Below are 14727 nucleotides of genomic sequence, written 5' to 3' on the forward strand. Positions count from 1 at the left end.
CTTCATATCTAGGGTCGTACACCGTTATGGCGTCCCCCACAGCATCATCACTGACAACGGCACAAACTTCACAGCCGATGAGGTAAAACTATGGTGCAGCAAAATGGGCATCAAGCTTGATTATGCTTCAGTCTATCACCCACAAACCAACGGCCAAGTCGAGCGAGCAAACGGTCTTATAATGAGCGGCATTAAACCCATATTAGTGTGTTCCTTAACAGAGTCTAACACGCACTGGGTAGAGGAGCTCGACTCCGTACTCTGGGGGCTGCGGACCACGCCGAATCGTAGTACCGGATATACACCCTTCTTGATGGTGTATGTCGCAGAGGCAGTCTTGCCCTGTGAAATAATTCATGACTCACCTCGAGTGCGCATGTACGAAGAAAGAGAAGCCGAGCTCGATTGGCAGGACATTCTGGACACCCTAGAGGAGGAGCGCGACGTAGCCAAAGCCCGTTCCGCATTTTATCAGCAACAGGCTCGCAGATACCAAAGCAGAGAAGTACGGGCCAAAACTTATAACGTTGGCGAACTAGTTCTACGCCTGCTGGATAAGAAAAAGAACAAGCTCGAGCCCAAATGGGAAGGTCCCTTCATTATTGACCAAGTTCTGACCGGTGGAGCGTACCGACTGCGGGATGCATCGACTAGTCGACTCGAGCCGAACCCATGGAACGCAGCCAGGCTCCGAAGATTCTACGCCTAGCGCCGGACCCTATGTTCGTCCCCTCCCTTTGTCCATTTTTTGCATATATATTATCTGTCTTGTTTTTCTTTCTTCCTTTATTATTTATCTAGGCCTTTAAGGGCCAACTTGTGCCTCGCTTGCACATTATAGATGCGCTAGCCGCGCTCATAATACCTGGGGGCTTCTTTCATAGAAGCTTAATTATTTATCTGGGCCTCCGGCCCCGAACATGTGTCATGCTTCCGCATGTACCTTTTTTCGCCATTATATGCATCGATATGACTTAAGTTTTGGCCAAGTTGGGTTGCCTGGCTCTTGTATTTATGCCCTACGTTCCCGTTAATTTGGCTAGGGCATAAGGGGAGCATCTCTGCGATTGTTACTGCCGGGTCAGCCAGACGTGTACCTCAGACTGGGTGAAGCCGAAAGCTAGCGTTCTTAAGAGAATATTCGGTCGGTGAACAAAAGATGATTTTTACTTATTGTCCATATCTGCCCCCAGATGTTTTCCTGTGTTTCCTATCGCAGTCCGGACATGCACTTTAGGGCATGCTTACCCAGGGAAAGGAACCCTTAACGGAACTATTCTCCCTGGAAGATGTTTCTTACTACCCATGTAATATAACATAACTAGTTAGGCACTTGTCTGTTCAAGCACCAATGACACCTACGCCTGGTCTCCACGCATACCCCAGTTCTTATATAACTGAGCGGGTATTCGGACACACTCCGGACTATCGGGTCTCGAGGTTGAAGTGAAAAGGTCCGCCAAGACAAATGATCTACAATCCGGCTAGAAGGCATTATACATGTCACTTTCATTACATAGTCATGCAGACTGACTAAATTCCTCTTCTATACCATCCAACAGGCGGTCTCGCTTACAATCCTGTTGGGAATACTTTGCGGCTAATTCTACTTGCTCATAAACTAAGCTAACGGGGATCTCTTTTCCGTCGGGCCCCACAGGTCCGACCTCGGCCATGCGATTTGGGTCTGCCTTGGTATACCGCGTCTTCACCATGGCCCAGGCTTCCCTGGCACCCTGTCGGCAGGCCGATATCTTCCATAATCAGAAGCGCCGCCATGCTCCCTTGAGCTTCCCCGCAAGCTCTGCAATGCCCTCTGGCAGGGAGACGGACGGGCACAAGGCCTGGGCAACACCCTGCATCACCTACCGAACTTGTTCGTGCAGATGTGACAGCTCGGATAGAAGATCACCCGCAGACCCACGCATTTCCTCCGCGGGGCGACCCGTCAGCATACCTACAGACATAACGCTGTTAGTCAGCTTCTTCGCCGAACTCCTTTAAAAGGATTCGTTCAAGCACTTACTGAAAATGCCGCGCTGAAGCCGCTTATTCTCCTTCTTGGAGTCTGCAAGCTGGCCTCGAACGTCTTTTAGTTCCACGCTCAACTTAATATTGGCATCTTGGAGATTGTTTTTCTCCTGCCTAACCTCAGTCAGCACGCGTTTGCCAGCCTCTAGCTGTCGCATAACATGCTGGTCCTCCAGATTTTCTCTGGATTTATCTGCAACATCTATTGTTAGATCTGCAACCATGCCGCACATTATATGGTAACCATCATTCTTTAAAGTAAATGTTACCAGCAGGTGATTTTTTCGGTTCCTGCAATGCGGCAACAGCAGCCCACAATTGGGTCTTGCATTCCTCTAGCTCCTGTCATAGCCTAGTATTCTTCTCTGTAAGAACCTGCACAATAAAAGATGATCCTTAAATCAGTTCTACTAACTGTTTCAAGTCTCAAGGGCTACTGATACATATAAATCGTCAGATTTACTTACCCGTACATCCTTTACATATTGATCCGTGGCTCTAGCTAGACCATCTTGAGCAGCTCGGAAGTACGCCTCTCCAGAATTGAAGGCATCAAATGCCTCTGGTGAGAAACAAGCATCACGGAGTACGGCCCGGCGGCGCCTATGATTCATGGCACTTTCCACTTCTGAGTTTGTAGCGGACAATCTATCTGCATCCTCTGTAGGGGGATTATCCGGCACTCGCCCCATATCGGCTTCCGCCTCTATGTCCGGTCCTGGCGCCCGACTGGTGGAAGCGTGATCAGTAACATCGCCGGACATATTCCGGCGAGCGTTTTTTCTGTTAAAGAAACATGGGCGTCGTTATATTTCGAGAAAGACGACAACCACGGAGCGGGGTTTTTCATACCTTTGCGCCGGCATCTCCGTCCTGACCGCCTTCCTTTTAGGCCTACCCGGCCTCAGTGCCTCTGATGGGCGAGTTGCTGCGGGTTCGGCAGGGCGTCCCGAATGCCTTCCCTGTAAAAATGCCATGTGTATGGTGGGTGAAGTGTCTAAAAGGGGGATCCTAGTTTTTGGAGTTGGGATTTTTGGTTTTTATTACGTGCGATGTAGGGAGCAGTCCGGGATAGTCGGCCGTAATGTCCACCATGGCATCATCGCAGCTTAACTGATAGAACTGCCGGTCTATCAGCTCCACGAATATAACTGGATCTTCTTCAAGCCCGGAGTCGAGGGCCCGGTCAGGGTCCTCGGGTTGTGGAGAAGGGCTGTTGAACTCCTTTATAGCTTTTCGCGGTTCCTGCCGCAAAGTAGCAAGGTGAATACTTACGACAAAGAATGCGGGAAAAATGGGGGTAGGGAGATATAACTTACCCAGCTTGGAGGATTGTACATGGAGAATCCATCCCGTGGCCTAATGCGGGTGAACTCCTCTTCCTCACCCTTGAACAATTCGGACAGAATTTTCGCTAAAGCGGCAGCATTGTCCGGACCCTTACACCCGCAGCGGGTGGCGTCATCCGCCCCATTATAACACCACAAGGGGTGCCCACGATATTGAAGTGGTTGCACTCCCCGCATTATGCAAATCGACATAACTTCGATTACTGTCAATCCTGATCGAGCTAGTGCTTTAATTTGGTTCATCAGATAGAGGACTTCTCCATTGTCTTCCACCTGGGGGCTCCGTGGGCGCCAACTTCGGCGTTTCTTCAGAGGAGCATTGTTGAACTCGGGAAGACCCCGTCGAACAGGGTCCGGAAGGGGAACGTCCTCCATATAAAACCATTCTGAAGGCCAGTCTTCAGATGACTTCTTCGGAGTACCCGACAGGTATCCGGTATCCGCGATGCGCCATATTTCAGCTCCGTCCACTTGATAAAGTGACCCCCTCTATGTGCGAGGGACGAGGCAAAATAGCCTTTTCCACAGCTCGAAGTGAGCCTCGCAGCCCAGGAACAATTCACAGAGAGCAACATAGCCGGCAATATGTAGGATGGAGGCAGGGGTGAAATTGTGTAATTGGAGGCCGTAGAACTCCAGGAGCCCGCGGAGGAACGGATGAATTGGAAATCTGAGTCCCCTTAATAGATAGGGAACAAGGCAGACCCGTTCCCCCATAGAGGGACAGGGAAAGCTCTCCGCTTGCTCCCCGCCATTGTAGGTGGCAAGCCCGGCTCGAACGGGCACCATGTGCGCCGGAGGGAGAAATCCCTTAGTTCGACTAAACGACTGTGTGGGACTGAACACCTCTCCCAATCACCGGGCTTAGGGCTTTGGGGGCGGGAGGAGGAGCTGCGGAGGTCGGCCTTCCTGGAATGGATCTTTCCGGAACGCGCTCTGATGGACTCTCATTGGGGGAGGATGGTATGGATCGGATCTAAGGATCCCCATCCCTTTAATAGACAATTTATTTATCTGGCTAGGGGGCGAATGTAAAAACACCCTGGCGCCTCGTATTCATTCGACGCGTGGGAGAAGGCCATTATTGGGCACAGAAGCCAAGAGGTCCAAACATTTATGGGACCGGACACTGCTTTACAAGCATTCAAAAGATGGAGAAGAACCCACCTTGCAATGCCGAAGACAATATTGCGCGTCGGACTCATCGTCATTGAAGCCTGGTTCGGGGGCTACTGAGGGAGTCCTGGATTAGGGGGTATCCAGACAGCCGGATTATATCCTTTGGCCGGACTGTTGGACTATGAAGATACAAGATTGAAGACTTCGTCTCGTGTCCAGATGGGACTCTGCTTGACATGGAAGGCAAGCTAGGCAATACGGATATGTATATCTCCTCCTTTGTAACTGACCTTGTGTAACCCTAGCCCCCTCTGGTGTCTATATAAATCGGAGGGTTTTAGTCCGTAGGATAACATACAATCATACCATAGGCTAGCTTCTAGGGTTTAGCCTCTCCGATCTCATGGTAGATCAACTCTTGTAATACTCATATCATCAAGAATAAATCAAGCAGGACATAGGGTTTTACCTCCATCAAGAGGGCCCGAACCTGGGTAAAACATCGTGTTCCCTGCCTCCTATTACCATCCGCCTTAGACGCACAGTTCGGGACCCCCTACCCGAGATTCGCCGGTTTTGACACTGACACACCCCCTTGGCCAGCCACAACCTTGCCCCCTCCCATGGGGGGGCAACAAGCCACCAACATGTCTCCTAGAAACATGGGTGCTCCCTAGACAAAAAACCACCAAACATGTAACCCCCGATTCGTGGGATCTTGTCCCCTCGTGCTGAGACAAGATATTTTCTGCGAAACATTTTTCTGAAAAATTCTGGAAGGTCCCAGAACATTTCCGCCACCCTCTAAAATTCTTCTGGGCATGATCCGAAACATTTCCGGTGTGGTGATTTCTATCAGCGAAAAGCAACAATGGCGGTTAAGGCAGCTCCAGAACATTTTCTGTTTTTCTCTCCAAAAATTCCCAAAAGTTCCCAGACCAATTCTGGGGCCCTCTAAGAATTTCCAGACGAGTGCCGAAACCATTTTGACCTAATAATATATTCCAAAAAAACTTTTCGGTTTTACCGAAACTCTTTCGTGTTCACTCCCGGAACTCTTTCGTTGTCTCCGAAACTTTTCCGTTGACTTTCTCTCAGACTCCCTGTCTAGTATTCAGCAGATAGATGACCCTTAAGCGTGTGACCCTATAGGTTCGGTGAAGTATAGACATGACATGGAACCCCTTCCGATCAATGATCAACATTGGAGCCGTGGACACCCATATTGACCCCTATACCCACACGAATGAATATTCGAGTGAACCTCCAGTTGCCTTGTGCTATTCCTGTTGCTTCGTGATATGTTACAAATACCCGAGGTGAGATTTACTTGCATCCCCGTGGATCAATGACTTGTCCACTATGCTAATTACCTCGTTACCGGTTTTGTTCTCTTTTCTCGTTTCCGTGTTGCGGCATCTCTGTGATCAAATCGCACTGTGTCTGGCCAGACGATGATGGATACCGTAACACCGAGAGGGCCCGAGAATATCTCTCCATCATCGGAGGAGCAAATCCCAATCTTGAGCTATCAAGTTACTTGCCACACTTTTCCATGAACCCGTAAGCCACCGTAATAGCCACCCATTTACGGATGACGTTTAACAAACCCCAAAGTTCATGAAGCAAGTATGAAGAAACTCGATACTCTCATGGTCTAAGGAATTATGCAAACGTTAACCATCTCTGTGTTATGTACCATTAACTTGTGACAAACGAATCTCATAGCATAACATCAATCCGGGTCGATTCAACACAAATGTTCTCTTAACATTGTCCCTCAAAGTTGCTGGCATAGACATGCCCATGACCAGGAAAACAGAATCATCATGCAACACTTGAGCTAGTCTAGAGGACAGACTAGGAATACTTCTTACCGTTTATTATTCCACACGTGCATATGAGTCTTCCTCCGAGCCTCGTGTTATTGCAGATTCGAGAACCATAGCATTTATAGCATGGAACATAAACATAATTATGAACATGGAGATAAGTAATAGCATTTATTATTGCCTCTAGGACATATCTCCTACACTTTGGTCTTATATGACTTTCCTACTTGTCGGTGTGTTTTTGCGTGTGTGTGAGTTAATTTGGTTGTGTACATTCTAACTATAGGGAGGCCAAGTGTGTGTTCATCGTATTATGTTTCTTCTTCTTGCTTTATTTTTAGCCAATAAAATTCACCTTTATTACAGACGAAAAAATAGGATGAGATTTTGGCCGATTGTTTTCACACTACCACTATATATTGGAATTTAGTTATGAAGTTTTTTTACATGATATTTAGCCGCGGAGTTACCGACTTAGCTCCTGCTTCTTTGGCACTTTTTGGATGCTCTTTAGGTATTTTGAATTTACAATAGTCTACGTCTATGGGCAAAATACTCAACGCTACGTAACCTTTCTAACTAACTCTGGTTCTCTGAATTTTACGAAGGTGGCCCATTTTCTCCCACTATCGATCCGATGCTAAGGTTCCACCCTAATGTAGAATCCGTGACCAATTTTATATAAGTCTGGCATTGCTCTTTAATTTAGGTCTCTTTTGCGTGACTGAAGAAACCTATTATGTCACATAAAGGATGTTGCCATGTCTATATGATTATAGATCTGGCTTTTTTAGGCGAGATTATATATCTAGCTTATTGTGAGAGAATCATCCATCTCGCTAAAGGAGCGACGAGGTGGGCCGGTCCAATACAATCTGTTAGCGAGTGGTTTTGGCAGATCAATTTTGGGAAGCTTTCCACATGTTTTTTTTCTTTTTCTTATCTTTTGTGTTTTTCTTTATTGCTTTACATTGGTTTTTTATTTTGTTTTTTTGTTCATGTTGTCTTCTTCACTTTTTATCCTTTTCAAATACATGTCAATTTTGTCTAATACATATTGTAGATTTTTTGTATATGCGTGAACATTATTTATGCAATTTCAACATTTCTCGAGTTTATGATGGGGATTTTTTCAAATACATGTTTGAACATATTTTTTCAAATGCATGTTCATTTTTTGGTAAATACATGTTAAACATTTTTAATACATGTAGAAATTTTTTATTACGCATTGAAGTTTATATAGATACACCTTGAACATTTACACATTAAAAAAAATTGTATACACTCTGAAGATTTTTTTATACATGTTGAACAATTTATTCGAATGCAAGTTGAACATATTATGAATACATGTGAAACATTTTTCAGATACACTTTTTTTTGAAACATGAAGAACAATATTTCCTACATGATGAACATTTTTTAAGTGCATGTTTAAACATTTTCCGAATACATATATTTTTTGAATGGTTCTAACATATTTAATAAGTTCAAGAATAAATTTTTAAACTTCATGAACATTTTTTAGATGCACGATGAATGGGTTAAAAAATTTATTTATTTATTTTTCAAAATATATGTATTTATATTTTTCAAAATATAAATAAAAGAAAGAACAAGATGAAAAAAAAATATAGAACACGATCGTAGCAAGTTGGAGGTACAGCGTGATTGCAGAAAGTCGAACAAAAAGGATATATCTATCAGTGGACCGGCCCACGGCTTGCAGCAAGCCATCTAGTATAGCGCCACAAAGGCTATATCAGCGAGTGTTCGCTCCATGTTACAGTACTGGGCCATCCGTTTTCCATCTGTTTTTTTTCCGCTGTATGTTTCCGATCGAAACGATCGCTCGTAATGCTACCATGCCGAGGAGATGCGCTCATGCAATGAACACGTCAAATGCTTGAAAGCCTCCTCCGAACAGCCACGCAAAGATTTATGTAGCTGGCGGACTGTCTCGTAATGATTGCGTTGGTGCAGTTGCGGCAGTGTGCAGAGATGAACAAGGTAATTACCTCGGATCTTAAGCGATCATTCCACTCGGAGTGAATAATACAACAAGTCTTGAAGCCATAGCATATCGTGAGGTCTTGGCACTAGTTGTTGATTTCTTTGAGCCATCTGGGTGATTGCGCGCGATTGCGAACCGATTGTGGACATATCAAAAAAGGATTAGGAGGCACGCATATCACAATTGTGTAGGAGATAGATATAAGGAGAGCAAGTTTTGTTAGTTGTAAGTTTATGTTCGAAGGCCAATCTTCGAACCAGGGCCCACACAATCTTGTAAAAAAATGTTTTCCTTTCTCAGGGTCGCCACGTGTGGCTTCTACAACCGCATGACCCCCTTTGTATGTCTATGAATTTTGCTTCAAATTAATAAAGTGACGGGATCCCTGGAAAAAACCTGTTTCTTCCCCTTTTTCGTTTTTTCCTGTTTTTGTTTTCTATTACTTTTTTCTTTCAGTTTCCTCTATTTCTTCAAAGGTTTTTAGTATTATGTCCTTTTAGTTTTTTCACCGGTTTTCTTTGTTTCTTTCATTGTTTTCACTAAATTTTCTTTCTTTTTTTTTCGTCTTTCTTTGTTTCTTTCTAGGTTTACATGTTTTTTTTTGCTTTTCTTTCCTTTTTGGTTTTCTTTCTTCGTTTCTCTTTTGTTTCTCTCTTGGCTTTCTTATTTTTCATTGTTTCTTTCTCGGTATTTTAGTACATGGCCAACATTTTTTGTACACAATTTTCAAATACTTGATTAACATTTTCAAATACAAGATTAACATTTTTAATACATGGTCAACATTGTCTCTATACACATTTTTATTACTTTCAAATCTTTTATTAACCTTTTTTAAATACAACAGTAATATTTTTAATACATAGTCAACATTTTTATATACACATTTAATAATTTTCAAATGCTTGATTAAAATATTTTCATATGCAAAAATAACTATGTTTTAATACACAATCAAGATATTTCTGTACACATTTAATAATTTTCAAATTCTTGATTAACATTTCTCAAATACAAGTTTAACATCTTTTGAATACAATACAAGGTTAACTTTTTTTAATGCATGGTCAAGATTTTGTCTATGCACATTTAACATTATTTTCAAATGGTTGATTTACATTTTTCAAATACATGTTAAACATTTTTAATACATGGTCAATATTTTTTCTATACGCATTTAACATTTTTCGTATGCTTGATTAACATTTTTCCAATACTTGTTCAATTTTTTTAAATGTTTCATTACCATTTTTTAAATACATTATTAACTTTTCTCACACACATTGTATATTTTGTATATACATTTTTCATATACATGAGAAACATTTTCTTTATATACATTTAACATCTTTCAAATACTTCATTAATAAATTTATTAAAAAAATTGTGAAACGTGTATTTCTATATTATGTTTATTTAGAATATTTGGAGGTGTAAATGGATGCAAAGAAAAAAAGGTTAAAAAAACGAGGCCGTGGCCTGCCGCGCGCCTGGGCCAGCCCATTTTGGGAGGCGCCTTACTTGAGGGCACGCTGCCACACTAGGTCTCGCTGTCAGCGAGACATAGCCCGGGCAGTGAAGCAGGAGAGGACCTATTGGACGCTCTTTGTGGCGCCCCTATGTCTCGCTGTACGAGATAGAGGCAAGCCTCGCGTCCGGGGGGCACTAATAGGCCGGCCCAGCCCTGCGGGAGGCTACTGCCTTCTTTTCCTGGTTTTTACGTTTTCGGTATTTATTTTTTCCTTACTTTTTTAATTACTTTTTTATACTTTAAAATATTCTAAATATATATTTAAAAAATCTATAAAAAACATTTGAAAAGTGTTGATGAAATATTTAAAAATGTTAAATGTGTATAGAGAAAATGTTTATCACGTATACATAAAACGTATTAAAATATTGGTCATGTAATCAAGCACTTGAAAAACATTTGAACAAGTATTTGAAAAATGTTAATCAAGCATTTTAAAAATGTCAAACGTGTATAGAAAAAAAAGTTAACCATGTATTAAAAATGATAATTTTTTATCATGTTTATTATAAAAAATGTTAATCAATCATTTCAAGAAAATTTTGAAGAAGTATTTGAAAAATGTTAACCAAATATTTCGAAATGTTAAATGTGTACAGAAAACATGTTGAGCATGTATTAAAAAATGATGAAAATTGTTACCATGTACTCTTTCCCAAAATCTTGGGCATGTAAGTTTTTGCATGCAGTCCCAAAATCTAAGGCGCATATGCCTTTTTCTCTCTCATTCACTTACCACAATCACTCACAGTGGCTATTTTTCTGTTAAGAAAACCAAATCTCTGGCTGGGTCTCTTGTGGATGCCTACATCTCAGCAGCATGTACAATGGTTCAAGTAATTAAACTACGCTGATTTTCGTGCTAGCTACTAATACGCCTTAGAATATGGGAAGGAGGGAGTATATACAAATGTTAAGCAAGCATCTCGAAAAATATTGAACAAGTATTTGAAAAATGTTAATGAAGGATTTGCAAAATGTTAATAACGTGTATAGAAAAGTGTGGACCATGAAAATGATGAATATTTTATCATGTAATTAAAATGTTAATCAACCATTTGAAAGAAATGGTGAACAAGTATTTGAAAAATCTTAATCACGCATTTGAAAAGTGTTAAATGTGAATATAAAAAATGTTGCGCATGTATTAGAAAATGGTGAAAAAATTGACCATGTATATAAAATATTAATTAAGAAATTAAGAAAAATATTGAACAACTATTTGAAAAATGTTAATCAAGCATTTGAAAAATGTTAAATATGTATATAAAAAATGTTGATCATGTATTAAAAAAGGGTAAACTTGTATTTGAAATTTTTTAATCTAGAATTCCCAAAGAATATTGAGTGTGTATAGAAAAATGTTGATCATGTATTTAAAAAAAATTAATTTGGTATTTGAAGAAAACCGATAAAAACAAGAATGAAAGAAACAAACGGAAGAAATACAAAGAAAAAGAAAAGAAAAGGAAAAAACACAGTGAAAACCGGGAAAGATATGAAGAAAATCAAAGAAAGACAACAAAAAATAATGAAAATAAAAAGAAAGGAAAGGAAAACCCAATAAAAATAGAGAAATAGGGGGGAAACAATAGAAATGGCAAAAATAGAAAAACAAAACCCAAAAAATGTAGTGAAAAATAGATCTTTTCGCCTCAAGTGTGGTTGCGCCCAGCTACCTAAGCAAGAACCTCACGCTAGCCTAGTGGCCAGGAGTGATGCGCATCATCCCGGAGGCCTCGGTTTGATCCATGAGTTCTCCTCCTTTTTCTTCGTTGTTTTCAAGTCTGCGTGGGCGAGGGAGGAGAAGTAAATGGGTCATCTCGATTCATACGCGAGAACACATTTTTTTCAATGAGAGCAAGCTATCGTCTCGCTTAACGCGAGAAATAGCTCTCACGCGCTCTTTGCGTCCAACAGGAAACGAAGGAGAGCGTGCCGTAAAAAATAAAGGTAAATGCTTGTAGCCAGTTACCAGGCCGAACTTTCGCCCGGCTTGCTTGCGATGCTGGCTCGCTCGCCATGTTACCCTTCCCGAACGTGACGCGAGTACGTGGTGGGTCCCGCGTGACCTCTCCTCTTTCTCCCTTGTCCTTTCCTCGCCTCTCTTTTCCCCCCTTTCTTTCTACATCCATCGCGACGGGCTCTGCTCTTCCACAAGCTTTTTTTTTGTTGCGAGTGTCGGTGTTGACCGTCAGTGGTGAGGCAAACGACCGGGGGAAGTATGCGCAATTGAAAGTGCAATCATGCCCTTAATCTTATTTTGATGTTGATGACAACATGCATGTATGGGACTAATCATGTTTATCAAGTATATCTCAGGATTATGTCTCAAAGGCCGTGTGTGGATCATGACTAAAGACAACTGCATATAACTCAAGATTGGAGATACAAGACAATAGTGTTGGCTTTGTTTACGGTTTGTTCTTGAGTATAGGGATCCCGCACTATTAAGAGGGGATCGATGGATCTAGTGAAAGATTTGCTCAAAACCCACAACTCCATTTTTCACCGGACGTCCGGTACGTTATGGATGTCCGATCCCTTTCAGCTGTCCGGACGTCCGGCTCTCGTCGGTCGTCCGGTGTTTCTTCACAGAACAATATTCACAGATGTCCGAGCTTCTCCGGACGTCCGGTCGCCGGATGTCTGTTTACCTCCGGACGTCCGACACTTTCTCAACAAAATAGTTTTTACGGATATCCGGTCTTCTACGGACGTCCGGTCACCGGACGACCGAAACGGCTCGGACGTCTGTTAGCTGAATGTTGATTCATGGCTTGTGTTTCTCCAGCATCTGGACGACCGATGTCTGTCGGACGTCCGGACCTATCTGTGCCATCGGACGTCCAGTCCTGTCCGGACGTCCGACGCCTCTTGTGCACTTGAGTTGCTCAAACGGTTACTTTTTCACTTCCACTATATATTGCCTTCTCCCCCCCCCCCCACGGGATAAGGTTGACCATTCACTTTGAGCTTGCTAAGAACACATTTCACTCACTCTCTCACTCTTCCACACCAAATCTTAGATCCCCAAGGGATTTGAGAGCACTTGAGAGAAGTTGTCTGATCAAGTGATAGATCCACGCCTTCCCCACCTTTGCACCAACGAAATTTGTGATTTGAGCAAGTCTTGAGTTTTTTCTCCATCGTTCTTGTTACTCTTGGAGGTTGGAGACTCCTAGGCGTTAGGAGTCATTCGGAGAGGAATCAACCATTGTGATTACCCCCAGAAAGTTTGTGAGGGTTTGGAGACCACCTCAAGGTCTACCACTAGTGGTTGAGAAATGTTGGGGAACATAGTAATTTCAAAAAAATTCCTACACACACGCAAGATCATGGTGATGCATAGCAACGAGAGGGGAGAGTGTTGTCCACGTACCCTCGTAGACCGAAAGCGGAAGCGTTAGCACAACGCGGTTGATGTAGTCGTATGTCTTCACGATCCGACCGATCAAGTACCGAACGTATGGCACCTCCGAGTTCAGCACACGTTCAGCCCGATGACGTCCCTCGAACTCCGATCCAGCCGAGTGTTGAGGGAGAGTTTCCTCAGCACGACGGAGTGGTGACGTTGATGATGTTCTACCGACGCAGGGCTTCGCCTAAGCACCGCTACAGTATTATCGAGGTGGACTATGGTGGAGGGGGGCACCACACACGGCTAAAAGATCAAACGTTCAATTGTTGTGTCTATGGGGTGCCCCCCTACCCCCTTATATAAAGTAGCAAGGGGAGGAGGCGGCCGGCCAGGGAGAGGCGCGCCAAGGGGGAGTCCTACTCCCACTAGGAGTAGGACTCCTCCTATTCCTAGTAGGAGTAGGAGAGGGGGAAGGAAAGGGAGAGGGGGAGAAGGAAAGAGGGGGCCGACCCCCCTTGCCCTAAACCAATTTGGTTTGGGCCTTGGGGGCGTGCCCCACACTCCCCTTGTTGTCCTCTATTTCCACTAAGGCCCATGTAGGCCCATTAAGCCCACGGGGGGTTCCGGTAACCTCCCGGTACTCCGGTAAAATCCTGATTTTACCCGGAACACTTCCGATATCCAAACATAAGCTTCCAATATATCTATCTTCATGTCTCGACCATTTCGAGACTCCTCGTCATGTCCGGGATCACACCCGGGACTCCGAACAACCTTCGGTACATCAAAACATATAAACTCATAATATAACTGTCATCGAAACGTTAAGCGTGCGGACCCTACGGGTTCGAGAACTATGTAGACATGACCGAGACATGTCTCCGGTCAATAACCAATAGGGGAACCTGGATGTTCATATTGGCTCCCACATATTCTACGAAGATCTTTATCGGTCAAATCGCATAACAACATACGTTGTTCCCTTTGTCATCGGCATGTTACTTGCCCGAGATTCGATCGTCGGCATCTCAATACCTAGTTCAATCTCGTTACTGGCAAGTCTCTTTACTCGTTCTGTAATACATCATCCCGCAACTAACTCATTAGTTGCAATGCTTGCAAGGCTTAAGTGATGTGCATTACCGAGAGGGCCCAGAGATACCTCTCCGACAATCGGAGTGACAAATCCTAATCTCAAAATACGCCAACTCAACAAGTACCTTCGGGGACACCTGTAGAGCACCTTTATAATCACTCAGTTATGTTGTGACGTTTGGTAGCACATAAAGTATTCCTCCAGTAAACAGGAGTTGCATAATCTCATAGTCATAGGAACATGTATAAGTCATGAAGAAAGCAATAGCAGAATACTAAACGATCGTGTGCTAAGCTAACGGAATGGGTCAAGTCAATCGCATCATTCTCCTAATGATGTGATCTCATTAATCAAATGACAACACTTTGTCTATGGTTAGGAAACTTAACCA

This window comes from Triticum dicoccoides, chromosome 3A (assembly GCF_002162155.2).
Source record: "Triticum dicoccoides isolate Atlit2015 ecotype Zavitan chromosome 3A, WEW_v2.0, whole genome shotgun sequence".
Lineage (NCBI taxonomy): Eukaryota > Viridiplantae > Streptophyta > Magnoliopsida > Poales > Poaceae > Triticum > Triticum dicoccoides.